Genomic DNA, 18438 nt, shown 5'->3' with positions numbered 1-18438 from the left:
TATAATAGGATTGTCTTGACCCACGAGTATTGCTGGAATTTTTGGGAGTCGAAACCCTAGTGTAGTGATTTAGGAGGTGGATAAGACCCATTACCTCAAAGCAGCATCAGTGTTAAGAACAGGGTCATCTTTTAGCCTGGGTGTTACTTTTAAAGTATGCCTTAAATGATACAATTGCTTCAACAAAGCTCATTTTTGTAGTATTTTTGATTATGAAATCCAGAGCATTAATTAGACAAGAAAGTAAGTGCTCAATGCAAATCAGACTGATCTTCGTGTCACCCTAACAATTTATGATCTCCTGAAGCTTTCTGACATGGCATTTTTGAATTGTTTCACAAACCCGTCACAGAATTCATACAACATGACTTCAGACCAAATCATCATCTGGACTTGGAGAAACCCGACCTGCGCACTTTTGCAGCTCACAAGCTGCACACCCGACCCATGTGTGACCTCACATGCCATTTTTGACTTTTACACCGGGATCAGGTTGGTAGTGCAGTTTGTGAGCCATGCTGGAGTGTGTGAGAAGTCTCAGTGCAGAGGCGGGTCAGTTCGAAGGCCTGCCTCAGTTCTCCAACACGTTATCCCAGCTCCCAATAGCCTCCTAAACCCCGCCAGTTCATGACATCTCAGATTTCCCATGCCACCTCTCTGTACCCCAAGTATTCTCCATGTCCCTACAGATCAACTATGCCACTGGGATGTATCCTCCAAAGCTACTCACCCAGGATGCAGTCCTCAAATTCCATACAATATTAATAGAAAATATTACACTTTCTTTGTAGAAAATGAACAAAAACCTCACAATTTAATAAAAACCGTCATGTCATTGAGACTGAGTGAAAATGCATTCTGACATGTGAAAAAGCCTTGTAATACCTGGAATTCTATCAACTGGAATTCTATCAACTTACGTCAACATATCAGAAATAACCTCAAGGGTACAATCTGTTATTACAACCTCTTGAAACTTTCATTCATTCTCAGATGAATGGAACACCTACTATGCTGAAACTATAACACACATTAGCCAGGCATTGATAATTGTCACAACTCTACGAACAATATATTACTCTCTGGGAAGGAAAGAAGATGGTGCTTGTTTCAATTTCCAACCAGAGCATTGTAACAACAGATATCAGCATGACAGCACTAGAAGGGAAGTGTGTCTTGTGATCGAGTCTTAGTTACATTTTTGTTTATGAGAAGCGCATGCACACACAGCTCTGCTGCTTTATACCATTGTATATCTGTTCTTAATATCCCTAGTCAAAATAAATGAATCCATAACCCATTTACACAATCATTTATGAGCGATTGGTATTTCTATTATTACAACACGACATAGAGGGCGGGATTTTACGGCCTCAGTTGACCCGAGACCGGAAAGTCCCGTCTGAGGTCAACGGACATTTTCATTGTCTGCCCCTCGCCCACTCCGATTCCGTGGCGGGAAGGGCGGTAGAATTCCGGCAAGAGTATCTATCAATAAGTGAAACGGAGCAGGGAGTTAGATTTTTTCAAATGCCAAGGGCAGTTTTTTTAAAATCAGCCAGAGCCATTTAAATCGCAGTTGAAAAGATGATAGCATAGCCGATAGGATATTTTGTAACATTTAATTGGAAAAGCACCACGTGAACAAATACCCAATGCTGGCCAACGTAAGGGCCTACTTACCTATAATGGTTAAATCTCTATGATGAATCACTGCATTAAAGGCACATCTACATTACAATACAACACTTTAAGTTATCTTTCAAAGTATTCCGAACTCCTCAGTAGGTTTTCGATTTTCTTCATGAGTTCTTAAACTTGGTGCGCTTTCAGTGCCTTCAAATAGCCAGACAAAAATGCAGTGCGGAGGAAATCCAATTTTCATCCCCAATTTAAAATGGGAAATCCAACCTCCGCAGGATCAGGTGTGCACTTTCAACACTAGGCATTCCCGGCCCACAAAAAGGACAGAGGAAATGGCGCAGGGTTCGGAATGTGGAGGAAAATCTGATTTCTTCCAAAAAAAATCTAAGTATGGCAATTTGCAAACCGAAACACTCCTCCTCACCCAACTGAGAATTCAACCTCAAAAAGAGTCTCCATCATACACTGTTTGGGTTTGCCAAAAGTCTTGGTTGGAGAACAGAAACTCAAAATGCCTTGGAAGACAAACCTGCTGCGCACTGCTTAGAGAATGATTTTCTTGCACTTGCAATAACAGCATGAAACAAGATCAATGCCAAGAAGAGAATAAAGACAGCATGCAGCGCGTGAAATAGAGGAAACAAGATGCTGCAATAAGCTTTAAACACAATATCACCTTGGACCTTCTTCCCTGTGCTTTTGGATCAAGATGTAAAACAGAAATCAGATGATTTAGGTGCCTTGTTGAACAACTGTTACACTTTGGAAGAACCAGAAACCAATAATAATACAAACAGGCCTACGTTTCACTCAAAAGTGGCTGTTGAAAAAAAAATAAAAATCTGATATTATTTTAGATTTTTCTTTTGCTTACTTTAAACCATTCTCCTGTGTGAGACCCAATCCTCATACATTCACACCTTGTCTGTCATTGATCTGAGAGTTAGGTAAGCTTTCAGTAAATTGCCTGGTAACAAGTTCATACCATTCCTCGACTTCTATCTCCATTTTTGTGGATAGGCTATCAACAAGTATTCACAATAAGCCCACTAACTCCTTGAGTTATCTAGAGTACACTTTGTCACAGCCAGCTCCTGTAAGGATTGCATTCCATTCTCTTACTTTCTCCGTCTCCATCATATCTGTTGTGATGATATCTTTCAAACCACCTCTTCTGATTTTTCTTTTTTCCCTCAACCAACTCTGCCTTCATAGCCTTGGTTAACAAGGCCCTTGACCATGTCCACCCCATTTCCCACACTTCTGCTCTCACGCCTTCTCCTCCCTCCCAGAACCATCCTTGCCTTCATCTTCCACCGCAGCAGCTTCTGTATTTAGCGGATCATCCTCAATTATTTCCACCACCTTCAGCATGACCAGCCATATCTCCCTTCCCCTCATCCACTTTCAACATTCTGATGGTACCATTCCCTTTGCAACACTCGTCCCCATCCCATGAGAGCTTTCCATACAAGCGCAGAAAATGCAACACTTGATTGGTTATCTCCTTTCTTCTCAACTTCGAAGGCGTCAAACACTCCTCCCAAGACAAGAGGTGATTTACTTGTACTTCACTTAACTTAGTATGCTGTATTCATTCTCACTAAGTGTTCTGCTCCACATCGTTGGTGGACGGGAGCAAACACAGATTGGGTGAGTGCTTTGTGGACCATCTCTGTTAAGTCTGCAAGTGAGACCCAGAGCTCCCAGTTGTCTGTCAGTTTGATTCTGAACCTTGCTCTCACACTGACCTCTGTGCCCATGGAATGGAGCTCAACGAAGCTCGAGAAACAGCACATCATCTTCCATTTAGGCACTTCACAGCCTTCCGAACGCAACAGTGAGTTCAAAAATTTCAGATCAAACCTGCTCCTTTCATTTTGTTTTCTTTTACTTTACAGGTATTGGTTTTACTCTCACCCTTCTCTTGTTTATGATTTCAGGTGGTAGTTGCCACTCAGCTGTCCACACATCCACTGGACATATCTTTTGCTTCTTTGCTTGTCTCATTGCCACTCGTTTTGGCTTTGCACCACAGACTCTTTTGCATTTAATATCTCCTGTCTTCCACCCTATCACAGACTTCCCTTCTGATCTTTTCCCGCTATCCCCATTCTCACTAGTTTGAAACCTGTTACTTTTCTAACTTTTCCCAGTTCTGATAAAGGTCAGCAGCCTAAAATGTTAACTCTGTTCCTCTCTCCACAGATGCTGCCAGACCTGCTAAGTACTTCCAGGATTTTCTGTTTTTAATTCAGATTTCCAATTTCTTTGAAATATCACGGACTGTGTTTGGCAATTTTGTTTAACTACTGAACTTATCTTGTGCCTTCATAATACTTCATTCCGGTCTTTGAAAATAAATCATCACATCAGACCTCGCTGGAAATGAAAGATATCAGGGGCAATTTTCCGGTCTCACTGCACCTGGTGCGGATCGCACCAATCCCAGAAAATTGTACGTGGTCTAAAAACAGGTTTCATGGCTGGCGCAAAAAGGTTTGCAATTGTCCCAGTCCCTTGTTACTGGCGCAAACCAGATCTTGTCCACAAAGTCACAAGGCCAATTAGCACATTTAAAGTAACATTTAAATATGCTTAGCCCATTCGCGCTGGATTCTCCCAGCTCCCATGATCTTCTGACTCTCCGGTGCAACACAAACCCAGTGAGAATCACTACTAGTCTCCACTAGCGGAGACCAAGCGTGATGGCCACGCTGGTGGGTATAAAGGCATTTGGAGTCCCCAGGTGTTCAGGGACACAGACAGGCAGTGCCCACCTGCCTGTGCCCATCTGGCATATTGGCAGTGCCCATCTGGTAGTGCCAGTTGCGCACCGCCAGTGCACTGGGGCAGTGCCAAGGGGGTGGGGCATGAATGGGGGCTATGACGGGAGGGCTATGCAATGGGCTTTGACAGGTGGGTCGTGAAGGGGTGGGTCATGAAGGGGGAGATATATGGGGTCCAGGAAGGGGAGGAAGCATTGTGAGGGCCCCAATGCTCTGATGCCTGCGATCCGTGTCGGGGAGGGGATGGGGAAACATGCCACCAATGAGGGGGGGTGGTTCTAATATCGGTGGGGGGAGTGAAGGGATCTCCCAGTGCACTGTCAGATCAGGACGCCCTTTCAAAACGGTGCTCAATCGCTTTGCAACCAGGCCTCAGTGACGTGTTTAGGCCCCGCCCTCCCAGAACCAGCATGCAGCTTACCACTCTCCCAAAAAATGACTTTGTGTGAAACGATTGCGGTCCAGTCTCGCTCCGGTTTACACGCCGTTATGACACTTAGAGTGGGAAGACCGGAAATTCCTGCCTGAGCTCAAAGGACATTTGAATGGTCCACCAACTTTACTGTCTCACCCACTACAATCCCATGGCGTGTGAGATGGGAAAATTTAGGCTTTAGTCGTTTTTTATGAAAATTCCGCCCTTCATAGATACTTACTTTAGAAATTATGAACAAGAAATAAATAATTTTTGCGTTGTGTGTGCTGCCACCTTTTCATCATACATTCCAACGTCCACATTTAGTGAAAAATGACAATGTACCATGGTGGGATTCTATCCTCATATATTGATGGATCTCACCTTTATATCTCCCAGTTCCACAGTTTGCATTGCAGAAAACATCCTAGTAACTTCATTTCTCTCCTTCCCAAATAAACTTACATTTTTTGATAACATACTTTGATTTTAGATTATCTAAAAAGTAAAGGCAGAATATAGGGAGGCGATCTTAACAAAATTTGGCAAAGTGTTGGTACCGGCGAGAAAACCGGCAGTCCAGAGAAACAGGTCGATTTTCTCTCCAGATCTTACCACACTCAGTCAGAAAGAACTAGGTGGGGTCGAAGTCGGAGCCGGCATCTCTCCCAACATCCCTGATCGGAGTCGGAACCTCTGCCTGGCCTTGTCCCTCTCCCACGGGTGCTATATTGAACTTTACACCCCAGGGAAATCCCCATGATAGGGTCACATTGGCACAGTTTGAATATACGGCAGTCAATGGTAGGGGGGGTTAATGACATGCAAATCTATTAAGATGTATTTAAATCCAGTTCACACCCATTATGGCCATGAACCTGATTACATCATTGGTGAGAGGCGGCAAAAATCAGAAGTTGCAATCTCACTGGCAAGATCCGTGACTTCCGGATTTCGCCACATCTTGAGCCGGCAATCTCACAAACAGCGAGCGTGGGCTCATGATCCTGCCCTACAATTTTAAGGTCACAACTAAATTACATTTGAATGCAATGGTCTAATTTCCACCCCCTCTGTCCTCACTGTTGATAAAGTTTAGTGTTAATTCTCCACGTGCAAGACACAGAGGTTTGATTACCATGAAATCATATTGCTCATGTGCCTGTGGACTGCTCACAATTGACTGCAATCGCAATCCGGCAACAGTAAATTCTGTTATTCTTATTTTCTTTGTGGTGAGACTATTATTTTTTTGGGAAAAACCACAAACTGAAAATGCTGTAAACACTCAGCGACTGTGCAGAAAGCAACAATTAAAGTTTCAGATTGATGACCTTTCATCAGAACTGGAAGATGCTACAGGGGAACAGCTTTTGGACAAATACAAGACCATGCAAAACTGTGTGTGTGGCCAGGGTGGGGGAGAGAGGAAAAGATCAAAAATAAATTTCTATGTTAGGATGGACTTTTCTCATTGAATCATTCCTGTCCTTTACCCCATCACAAATCTCTGGTTTTTGTTCATTTCCTGCTTTCACGCCCACTCACCTTTCCCTGGCACAATATTTGGATAAAAATTCTAACGTTTTACACTTCAAGTGAAAGGTCATTGACCTGGGACGATGGGCGAAATCTTACCAAAATTGGCAGAGTGCTGGTTCTGACACCGGCGTGTTTTTGGGCTGAATCTTATAGCTCATTAGTATTAATTTCTATTCCCACGAGTTTCATGCCGCTCCAGTGGTGTGTTCCCTCTAATTCACCCGCCGCGTAACAACTTAACTGCTGCAGGCACTGGGCAGCACCATATAAATGGCTCCCCAGCGCTCGTTCCACAATGACTGCAGGGGATGGCAGCCAAGAAGCCAGTACCACGTTTCACGGAGGGGGCACTGACCAGACCACTGGATGGAGTGGCTCAGAGATGGGAAGCCCTGTACCACGCTTCAGGAGATGGTTGTCCAGCAGGATGATCACCCCCACCTGGGATGCAGCAGCAGCCCTGGTCAGCGCAAGCCCACTCCTGAAGAGGACGAGACAGCAGTGCTGGAAAAAGATGAATGATCTTCTCTGCTCAGCCAGAGTAAGTGAACCACCCCCAGTCTCCCACTGGACCCTCACGCACACCCCTCGCACACCCAACCCTTTCTCTCACTCAGCCACCTTGGCCTCTACTAACATTAGACACCAGTTCCCACAATCACCATGTTTCCCCACTAGCTGCTATGCTCCTCACACCCCAGCGCCCAAGCCCCATGCTTGTCACACCTCATCACCATCTTAAATATCCACACTCCCACCTTCACTCTCCCTATCTGTATCATTGCAGGACAAACTGCAGCATAACAGGTGTCAGTGGGCACAGCCAGCTGGAGTCATGCCTAAACTGAGAACCCTCACACGTTTTGAGGAGCGAGTCCTCAAGCTGGCCGGGAGAAGGAAACCGTGCCTGCGCTGCTGGGGAAGTGGAAGCAGCAGAGAAACAAGAATCTTTAACACAAATGCTGTCATTTCTCATGTGTGTAATCAATGTTTCCTCCTACGTCATGCACTGATGCCATGTGCCTTCTCTTGCAAGCCAACCACCGCAACAGCCTCGCGTCCACTGGACCCACCAGACTCCAGCAGTGCAGAGGGGGTCTTCTCCAGCCCCGCCATGGAAGATGCATCACAGCTGTCACCCCTCACCCGACACCAGCACAGATACTCACCTCGGTTGGTTCAATAAGTAGGTGGGCTTCTGGATCACTCATTGGTGAGCGCCTCACAGCAGGCGGAGGCATGGGTGTCCCAGAGAACCGGCACTTGGAGGGATTCCGGAGCCCAGGTCTCTGCTGAGCCTAACATGAGTCTCCTCAGACAGCCAGCCAAGTCCAGGTCACTGTAATATCAGGCCCAACCAACCTCCAGCCTGAAGATAATTCCACAGGTCAGCTCAGAAGGGAGTTTCAATCGGGATCTTGTTTGCAATTGGCCTAGGTTACTTCATGGAGTTATAAGGAGCACTCCTGTACTTTACAGGCCCAGAAAATAGAGTAATGAATCAACTGGACAAAGTAGCCTGCTTGATTAGTACCCATATAGGCGGCACGATTGCACAGTGGTTAGAACAGCTGCCTCACAGCGCCAGGGAGCTGGATTCAATTCCCAGCTTGGGTCACTGTCTGTATGGAGCCTGCACGTTCTTCCTTTGTCTGCGTAGGTTTCCTCAGGGTGCTCCGGTTTCCTCCCACAGTCCGAAAGATGTGCTGGTTAAGTATATTGGCCACGGGCGCCAGAGTGTGACGACGCGGGGATTTTCACAGTAACTTCATTGCAATGTTAATGTAAGCCTACTTATGACACTAATAAATAAACTTAAAAAAGACTGTAAACATGCATCACCTTAAAAATTCACTCCCTGCACCACAAACGCGCAGTGGCAGCAATGTGTACCATCTATAGGGTGCACTGCAGCAACTTACCAAACACCTTCTTACCAACTTACAGCACCTTCCAAACCCACCACCGAGAAGGACAAGGGCAGCAGATGCATGGTTAACGCCACATGTTCCCCTTCAAGCATCCTGACTTGGAATCAAATCAGTGGGTCAAAATTCGGGAACCCCCTTCCCTAACAGCACTGTGGGTGTTCCTACAACACATGGACTGCAATGATTCAAGAAGGAAGCTCACTACCACCCTCTCAAAAACAATTATGAATGGGCAATATATGCTGGCCTATCAAACGATGCCCACATCCCATGAACAAATTTTTACAAAGCTCACTAGTTTAGTGATAATGTATAACATGATGATGTAGAGTTGGTGCTCCCTCCAACCAGTCCTATCCTAAAATGGCAAACTGACTCCCATGTAGAAATTCCCAACTTTGCATACTGAAAGGGCCTACTGCCTGACTCAGGCTCGAGCTCCAGCTGTCCAGCAGTAAGCCCAGGGAAGGATTGTGGCAATGGCACTGATGACAGGAACATGGCAGTAAATAATTCTATAGCATATTGGGGGTGCTACTGACCCACTTCCACTCAAAGTCTCCCCCATACTTTCTCCTTCCGCTGACTATGAGACAAGGCCATGTTGGAGGTTCACGAGTGCCTATGTAGTTAACTGAAGTGGAAAATGAAAAAAAGGCAACTCGAAAGAACTCAAGTAACCACTTGTGAATAATTTTTAAATTAATAGTGTTTATTTTCCTTGAATCTCTTAACACTGTGGAAGCTTAATTAATCTTGGCTGTTTCTTGGTAATTGAAACCTCTATTTTTTTCTGTTTCAAGAGTTCTCTCCCTTGATATTCAAGCTGACTGTCATTTGAACAGCTCACTTTTATATTATGGAAAGATAGTTACCTCAATGTCCTGGATTTTGAGAATCCCAGCACTCAGGTGCCATATTTATATTTAAAAGCTGAAGCTAATCACACATCATTATTTAAATTGACATTATTTTACTGTGCAGTTAGTAATTGATAAAAATTACAGCATCATATTGGAACAAGATTGGTACAGGAATTTCAATGACGTCACTTTTTAAACTGCTTAAATATTATACCTGGATTTAAATAAGCAGCCATTTAATCAATCTAGTTAGTGAAGTAAGAAGTTTAAATCAACAGCTTGGAAATTTGTGAAACCTAAGTACTTAATTATGTCAATCTCGTCTTTGTATCAACGTGTGTGAAGAGTGGACAGATAACCTACTCCAGGTCCCCCAGCAATGCTCCTGAATGGTTAGCCTCAAGCAGCTAAGACCTGCCACTCAGTCAAAAGTTTGTAGCACATTTCCTCTTTAACTTAACAACCACTTGTTTGGTTAGGGAGGGAGTTCCAGGATTTTGACCCAGGGACAATGAAAGAATGGCGATATATTTCCAAGTCAGGATAGTGTGTGGCTCAGGGGACAACTTTCAGATGGTGATGCACCTATGCATCTGCTGGCCTTGTCCTTCTCGGTGGTAGAGGTCACAGGTTTGGAAAGTGCTGTCAAAGGGGGAAGGCAGTAGCGTAGTGGTAATGTCACTGGACAAGTAATCCAGAGGCCCAGGCTTATGTTCTGGGGACATAGGTTCAAATCCCACCATTGTATCTGGTGGGATTTAAATTCAATTAATCTATCTGGATTTAAAAGATAATCTCAATTACACTGTCAATGAAACCATTGTCGATTGCTGTAAAAATCCAGCTGGTTGACTAATGCCCTTTAGTGAAGGAAATCTGGTGGCATTCTTGTGACTTCAGACCCCCAGCAAGATGGCTAACTCTTATATGGCCAAGCAAGCCTCTTAATTATTTCAACTGCTACAAAGTCCACTACCTTCATGGTAGATGTTTACAAGTCACTGAGCCCATTTATCCTGCTTCCATCCAACCAATCTCATGTCTGCCAATGTTAACTTGCCCATCCCATCAGCATCTAATAATACTTTTGTCCTCTTGGTGCCATTCTTGAGCAGGGGGTAACCCTATATATATCTCAGAACCCATTTAAGGAAGTAATTAACAGACAAATGATATTGATACTATCTATTTCTCATTTGAAATACATCAGATAAGGGTCTGAAAAAAAGCCCCACACCAGAAACATTTACCGGCAATGACAATTTGCAGCACTTTGTCATATATAATGTGATAACTTTTTGAATTAACGATACCACAAGGTCAGAGAATCATAGGTCTATTAAGAAGATCTGCCATGTGTTTCCGAGACTATGGAAAATGATTAGTCTCATTGCATTAAATTATTAACTGCAATTAATATTAGTAATAAAAACATACCAAGTGAATTAATTAATGTCAGTTAGGACTGTATTACAATGTAAACCATGTCTTGTAATGTGGTATTCTACAAATTGTTTTATCTTAACCACAAAAGACCAGTTAACTCGCATATAAAGTGTTTATCAATGAAAGTCAATACACTGCTCCATGCTCAGCATTGATCATATTAGCAACAGCTCCTGATTTAGGAGATTGCATCAATATCATGAAAATCAATTTAAGTTTTACTCGAGTTAGTGTTTCTTAAATCTATCAGCAATGTGTGAAAATGTGCACCCACATAGTAAATTATGTTTAGTATTCTAAATAATGCTATTAACTTCACAAGCAATTAAATGTCAGATCCATAACATCCAATAGTTTCATTGCACAACCTCAAGAAATAATGTCGGGGGGGGGGGGGGGGGGGTGTGTGCTAAAATTTATTAAAATCCGGTTCAGGCCCATTATGGGTGTGAATCTCACTCCGCCGCCGGCGAAGGGTGGGGAAAATTGAAAATTGCGATCTCACTGGCAATCCTGTTCATGGAGAATCTAGGTTCAAGATCCTGCCTGAGATGCTAGTAAGACTACAGACAGAATTTTCCAGCCATTCACGCCCATCACCGTTGCCAGCAAGAACGGAGAATTTGGCGCTCAGCCAGATCTCCATTCACTGCAGCGGGACTGGAGAATCCCAGCTACTGGTGAGGTCGGAGAATTCCGACCTAGATGTTCAGCTGAAAGCATTGAATTAACTTTATTTACACCTCCCCAACAGAGAGCAATATAATAAAGTGTTCAGCTCTTACAACATGCTACACTCACACCCCACTTAAAAAAAACAACTTATACATTAAAATGTAAAATGGTACTTGTTACGTGAGTTACCAGAATACAATGTGACCAAACATAAACAACACCTGAAAATTTAACAGGTTAGGTTGTATACTTGTAATCACAATTAAACACATGAGCAATACTGCCACAGTAACTTACATGTAAATATTTCCTTTCCTTTAACACCATTAGAACAAAATAAGGAACAGGAGCAGCAGTAGGCCATTCAGCCCATCGTTCCTGCTCTACCATTCAGTGCGATCATGGTTGATCTTCTACTTCGACATTTTCCTGCGTAATCCCCATATTCCTTGATGTTTTAATATGTAGAAATCCATCAATCTCCGTCTTGTACATACTCAATGACTGAGCTTCCAAAGCCCTCTGAGTCAGAGAATTCCAAAGATTCATCACCCTCTTGATTGAAGAAATTCCTCTTCGTCAAATGGCCCACCCTTATTCTGACACTTTATCTGCTGAACTAGACTGTCGCCCCCCCCCCCCCCCCCCGCACTCCTCCCCCACCCCCCGCCAGGGGTAACATCTTCTTTGAACCAAATATGATCATAAGGGCTTAATGGTCAGTTAACAAAGTGAACTTCGTACCATACAAGTATTTGTGGAACTTACTCAACTTGTAAATAATTTTGTTCTGACTTTGTTAATGGTCGGAATTTTACCGCCGAACAGAATTTTCCATTGGCCTCGGGCAGGATTTTACGAACCTCGCCCAAGCAAGGTCATAAAATCCCACCCAATGTGTGTGAAGCATATGCTACAGGCTTCCCCACACCCTGAAATAACACGACAGCAAGCCAATTTTTTGGGGGGGATCAGTGTGTCAAAACAGCATCACTAGTCACTTCTTGAAATGTTTTCTAGCACTCCACAGCTGACCATTCCCAATCTATTCCATCTCTGAGCAGTTAGCACAGTGCAGCGAATGTATTAGCCAAGTCAGGGATGAACTTTGAATTATACACGACACATCATTTTGAATATTCTATGGTCTTTGTTCTCTGATCTCTTTTGTTTTTCAAAATCTCCTCAGCCTGATAGTTTACTCAGCCAGGCAAGGGCACTCACAAAACAGGCACAAAGCAGATGGACTAGGGCAGCATTGTCCATTAGGATTTGAATGCTCAACCAATCTTGTGGTAATCAGATATTCGCTCCATGATATGAAATATATGTACAAAATGGGCTGTATCTTTTCCCAGAGATGCACTGGGATTGAGGATCAGAACCAAAAGGTGAACAATAGTGCACTGCACTGTAACAGCAGCTCTGTCAAATGATGCTTTTAGTAGCAGCAACTAATCCAATCCCTACACAGCATCCCACACTGGTGCAGCAATTAAAGTATTCGAACATGCTTTGACTTCTTTCAATGGAAGCTTTTTTACCATGTACCTTTTTCTATTTATTTTTGGCAGTCACCACGTGTCAGACAGGAGTCATCTGGAAGCTGCAGGGTTCAAATATCCATCTGATTAAAATCCCTCACCTGATGAACAGCATCAATGAACAACACTGCAGTAGGGCGAATAATTCCTTTCTGTGTTGTTGATGTATTGCTGAATAAAACTGATGCATGAAGGTTTTTGCTGTTGGCCTTTATTGAGCGATGTAACACGAGGGAGCTTTGTGAAGGGGAGTCTGATATAGAAATATTACATCAGGGAGTAGTGGCTCAATGTTGGGATAGGAAAGGTCTTATTAACTGAAGCGAAGCCTTGCAATGTGATCATTTTCACTCTGTCCAGTTGCATGTGATGGATGTAATCTCCCCCTCCCTTACCTCCACCACCCTGAGGTGCTTACTGGGTCCCAGGAGTTGGTGCTTGAGTTCTCAGAAATCTCTGCTTTGGGTCCCCATTGCCTTGCCCCATCATCTTGCTGGTAGCTGCATGGCTCTCATTGAAGGCGATTTGACCTCATGTGGTGAGATGATGGAAGGAGGTCATGAGCCATGTGTGGGGGCAATATCCCTTCTTGAGCAGCCATCTTGCTATCTGTCTGGGAGGCCAAAGACACCAGGAATGATGGCTGTTGTAAGATGAAAGCATCATGATTCTAATAGGATAGCAGGCATTCATCAAGATGAATTCCTTGGGGTGGTCACACACCAACTGCACATTGACAGAGTGATAGCCCTTGTGGCTAGGTATTTCTCCTCATTGACATGGGACCCCACCAGAGCCGCACACATGCAGTCTTGGCAAACTCACAGGCCCTTTCATTCACGTCTTCTATTTTCAGGGATAAAAAGGTGAAACTCCCTCTCCAGCAATCACGTGCCTCTATTATCTTTGATGCCACCATGCACAATGAACATGTTGCCAGCTCCCACCTGGAGGGAACTGGTTGTGAAGAATGAAAGATCACTGGTGATCCTCACAGCCTCTGGGCTATCTGTGCTCTGCCTTGAGGCTTCAGGTGCTTGTGAAAGTGGTTACACAACTGTCTCACTTAGCACCTTCTTAGTAAAGCAAAGCCTCCTGAGGCACTGCTTCTGGCTGATCTCAACTGGTGCTCCTGGAAGACACACTCCTGGTAGGGCCTAAGTAGAACATCTCCTTCTCCCCCCTCCTCTTGGAGATGTTCCCTCTCTGCCTTTTCTGCTCACTGTAGCACTGCAAATGGCATTGCAAACATTGTCCCCATAACTATAAAAGGCAAAGTTATTGTTTGGCCAAAGCTTTCCGGATCTTCCGGTTCCACTGATGGCGAGTCCCTGTGGTGTGTTCCCCAGCGGTGGAGGGTACAGGACATGCAAAACCCATAGATATCGGCGGGGCTGGCAGATGCTGCTGCTGGCCAATGGCGGGCCGTCTCCTTCGCCAGAAATCAGTTTGGTGGGAGGGGTGGGAATCTTCTGGGCAGAATTTTACAAAAAAATTCTAAGTATCCAGCTAGCATGAAAACGGGAGAGTTGTAGATCTGTTTTTTGGGTGAGTTTTTACTCCCAGTTTTATGCACGCAGTGCTTGAAAAAAATGGGCTAGACTGTTTCTTGCTACTAGAGGCAGTGGGCGGGCCTAAACTCACCAACCAGCTTGATCAGGCAGCAGAGGAAGCTATTGCATCCGTGCAGACCTCTGTGGCTGCACATGTGCAATTCCAACAGAGACTCTCTCTCTGTCAAGCCTCTGCTGACAATTCCTCTGTCAGCAGAGGTGTGACAGAGAGAGCCGTCAGACTCCTGCTGCTGGAGCCAGCCTCAACCCAGACCCCCCCTCCACAATCAGGGGGTCCATGGCCAATCGCGGGCCCCACACCAACTGAAAATATAGTCCCCACCACCCCCCCGCCACCCAGATTGATCGCGCCCCCCCCGCACTGATCGCAGGCAGAGTGGCAGCGGAGTGTGTATCTTCCCTCCTTTCTCCCTCATTGAGCTGCCCTGGCCTGGCCATGGCCCCTCCAGGCCCTGCCCCCATCAGCCGCCCCCTCCCCCCTATAGGCTCCCCAGGCACTACCCGGTGGGGACTACCAAGGTGCCCGGTTGGCATTGCCGAATTGCCCTGGTGCCAGGCTGGCACTGCCCAAGGGGCACCCCCCTTGCCCTCGACCTCCCTAGGGTCCTCAATGGCCTCCAGTTCTACCGGCGAGAGCAACACGACTGCACCCCGTTCGTAGGGACCAGGTGCTTTCCTCGCCAGAGAGAACCTTTCCCAGAGAGGCCATAAAGGCCAGTGAGCCTGAACGATTGCGTGCCGGGCTCGCAAAACAGATGCAAATCACTATCTAAATATATTTAAATAAATTATTCAGCCTCTCGCAGGAAATTGGGCGTGATCCTGATTTCTCTGCTTCGTGCAGTTTTACCGGCTCACTCCGCCCATCGATGGGCGGGGCGAGCTGGTAAAATCGCAGCCCTCCACAGTCAGCAGGAACCATCAAACTCCAGTAACTCAGCAAAATGCCTCCACCAACTTTACCTGAGCACATCAAAAAACACCTCAGCTGCAATTTGTTGAGTGGCTCTTTAAATAGCCCAGGCCAGGGTCTACCTAACTTACTTCCTAAAACTGGGTTGTTTCACTCATGAATAAGGAAGGCATTCCCTACACATTCGTTGGCTAATTTTAGTATTCCTGAATTGCATCTATGATCTCACCCTTTCAGCCTCTTCAGGTGCATTTAGGGGACGCACTAGTGTGGGACGCACTAGTGTGTGCCACTCCAGTCCCTTCACCCCACATTAGCTGCACAGAAAGCGACAAATGCATCTCCCACGCTTCAACTCTGCGAATGAATTCCTGTCTGTAACAGCTAATACCGATTTATACATGGTAACCGAAACATCAATTTAATATTCATTTAAATTGAATTAATCTCAAACTTTAAATCTTACAAAGCTGCTGTTCAACAGTATACCAAATCTGATGGTTGACAGGACTTATTTCATAGCCTATTAGAGAAATCTGGAGTAGACAAAGACTGCATTACTTTTGTATTATACTATTGCAGGTGAATGAAACAGGATCCAACTGTTTATAAACTTCTCTGTGAAAACCGAACTAAGTCACCAACTTCAATTTCCAGCTTTTAAAACATTAAACTTAACATGATATTTTAATAAATTAACAAAATCTGAGTAGAAATTCTACAAGTCTCAAAACATTCAATTAAAACAATTTGGGTTCTAAACATTAATCCCAGATAATCTTAAATAAATGTGATCATTTCATTTTGCAGCTTACCTTTTGGGGAAAAATAATGGGTTGTTATGCAGCTGGTCCAAAATTGAAAGGTAGTGAAACTGCTGAGTAATTCACCTTCTGCAAGAACTGAAAGAACAGTGCTGCTATTCTCAAACACAGTGAAAAAGCAATAGCATATCCTTTCACTTTGGTAAAGGGCTTCCTATGTTTTGAGCAGTGAGCCACATGACCCCGATGTAACATAGAAAGTCTTGTTTAATTGGCCTTGCAATGTCTGGCCATTGTGCCCCTTTGTGTATCTTCTTGGGTTTATTGCAGGAGTAATCTAGGTTTGGAATCACTGTAGAATTGGCTCTGATTTTCTAATGACAGAAGAGTTTTAAGAGGCGTTTATGGGCTGGTACTGCAGACTGGGAAAATCTGCTTTGAGGCAAACCACAGCAGCTATCCAATTCTTGACTCCCAGGAGCAGATGGGGCCTCACGCCTTTGTACCCAAGAGACTTGATCACATATGCTAACTAGAAGATAATTAAACCATTACCTAATCTCAATGAACAGAATCAGTATGCATTTCTCTAATTTACTATTTTGACTTAAATGCATGTATTTTGTTTGTAACTGCTAAGATTTTTAATGTTAATTTTTAAGTTTTGGTAGTGAAAGTTTAGTTTCATAAAAGTTGGCACATTGCATATAGAATATTTTAATATCAGAATAGTGGGTTTGTGGGAGATTAATTCAACTGTATATTCACAAATTTATTTCATATTGGCTAATGCCTATGCTAAACCAGCTGTCACCACTACGTAAAAGATGATCCATCAGCTAAGAATTTGGATATGTGTATGTAGCCCCGTTTTAATTTATGAGTGATTCATTTGAAATATTGTCCAACATTTGGTTGGGGGTGAGTGGCGGGCTACATTCAGGGGTGTGGGGGGGGCAATCAGCCAGGGAGGTCAGCGATTGGGCGAGGGGTAGGAGAGGCGATATCCTGGGGGAGAGGTGACTGACAGATCTCTCTGTTCTGTTGCACAGAACAGAGAGATCTGCGCATGCGCAATTATGTCCTCTAGTGTGAGCAGCCGGCTTTCCGATGAGCTTAGGCCCCGCCCCTACCCCTACTGGCAGGAATCAAATCGTGCGTCATTTCCTGCACTAAGTGTCATTAGATTTCATTTGTGGCCTCACCGAGAAAACGGATCTGAAACTCTCCCATTTTCACGCTCGTTCGGCACTTAGAATTTTTTTTGGTAAGATCACCCCCATGAACCCAGTGGGTGAACAGCCTTTGGGAGTAGGGGAAGATCCCTTTATTTTACTGGGTCTGCCAGTATGACACTTGAACGTTGCTGGTTTCCTTCTTAGCAGGACCATAATGCTTTTCTTTTGCGAACCTTCCTCTATAGCTCCAGTTGGCCGGAAACACCACCTTCGCATGTGTTTTAGCTGAGAACTGTCTGCTGGTAGAGTCTCTCAAAATTGTTACACCAAAATGGCTCATTGCAGTCCTTTTACCATTCCACAGGAATGGCGGTAGGGGCTCAAGATTTGGCAAAACCTGGAAGTTGCGAATCTCGTTGGCAAGATCATGATCTCAGATTTCCACCACTCCTCATCAGTGACATAATGGATGTGAACCTGTTTTTAATAGTGTTGATAAATTTATATGTAATTAAAGACCCCCTTGCCATATATTCCCCCAGATGTGTTTTCAATCCTCATTGGCATGATGCCACATCAGTGTTGTTTACAACAGGTTCATTTAGACGTGAACCTGTCATGAGGATCCCCCCCGAGGGCATAAAAGTGAGTATAGCCCCCCCAGAGGACAGGGAGATGCCTGGACACTGCCCCTGGCACGAGTTGGCACCATACCAGCCTGGCAGTGCCAGGGAGAAGTGCCTGGGATTGACCCTAATGGGAGCCTCATGGTTGGGGGGGTTTGGGGGTGAACTGCTCTTATTTGTGGTGGTGGGGAGAGCAGATGTGGGAGCTAGGGATGCTGGTGATGGCTGCTTCGGTGTGGGGAGGTGGGGGGGTAGAGGCCCGATATCCGGCTCCGATTACAGAAAAGGGGGGAATATGCTGGCTTTGATTGTGGGAAGGGATGTGCCCAAGATAGCTCTGATCATGGGAAGGCCAGAGCCCTTGAGACCACCTTGATGGAGTGGGGGGAGGCTATTTTTTGCACTGATTGGGGCACTGTTTAAAAAACGGTCTCTGATCACAGTGCATCCAGGCTTTGCTGGCGTGCTTTGGCCCTACCTGACCTGTTTTTTTTTGACAAAGTGTCATAAGATCTGGAAAGAAAACCAGCAATA

The 18438-nt window shown here is 44.7% G+C and overlaps 1 protein-coding gene across 2 annotated transcripts in view; it reads right to left on the bottom strand.

Annotated features, from left to right (window-relative positions):
* Positions 1 to 18438, bottom strand: part of afap1 (actin filament associated protein 1) — a 218449-nt gene that overhangs the window by 141870 nt on the left and 58141 nt on the right. The window contains exon 1 of one of the 2 annotated variants that reach the window (XM_078213258.1): positions 16152 to 16212. The exons of the other annotated variant lie outside the window; for it this stretch is intronic. The gene's annotated coding sequence lies outside the window, so the exon portion shown is untranslated. Of the gene's footprint in view, positions 1 to 16151; positions 16213 to 18438 lie in introns of those variants that run through there. 2 annotated transcript variants of the gene reach the window in all.

The sequence above is a fragment of the Mustelus asterias genome, chromosome 1, assembly GCF_964213995.1.
Source record: "Mustelus asterias chromosome 1, sMusAst1.hap1.1, whole genome shotgun sequence".
In the NCBI taxonomy this organism is placed as follows: Eukaryota; Metazoa; Chordata; class Chondrichthyes; order Carcharhiniformes; family Triakidae; genus Mustelus; species Mustelus asterias.
This window is presented reverse-complemented; position numbering and strand designations above follow the sequence as displayed.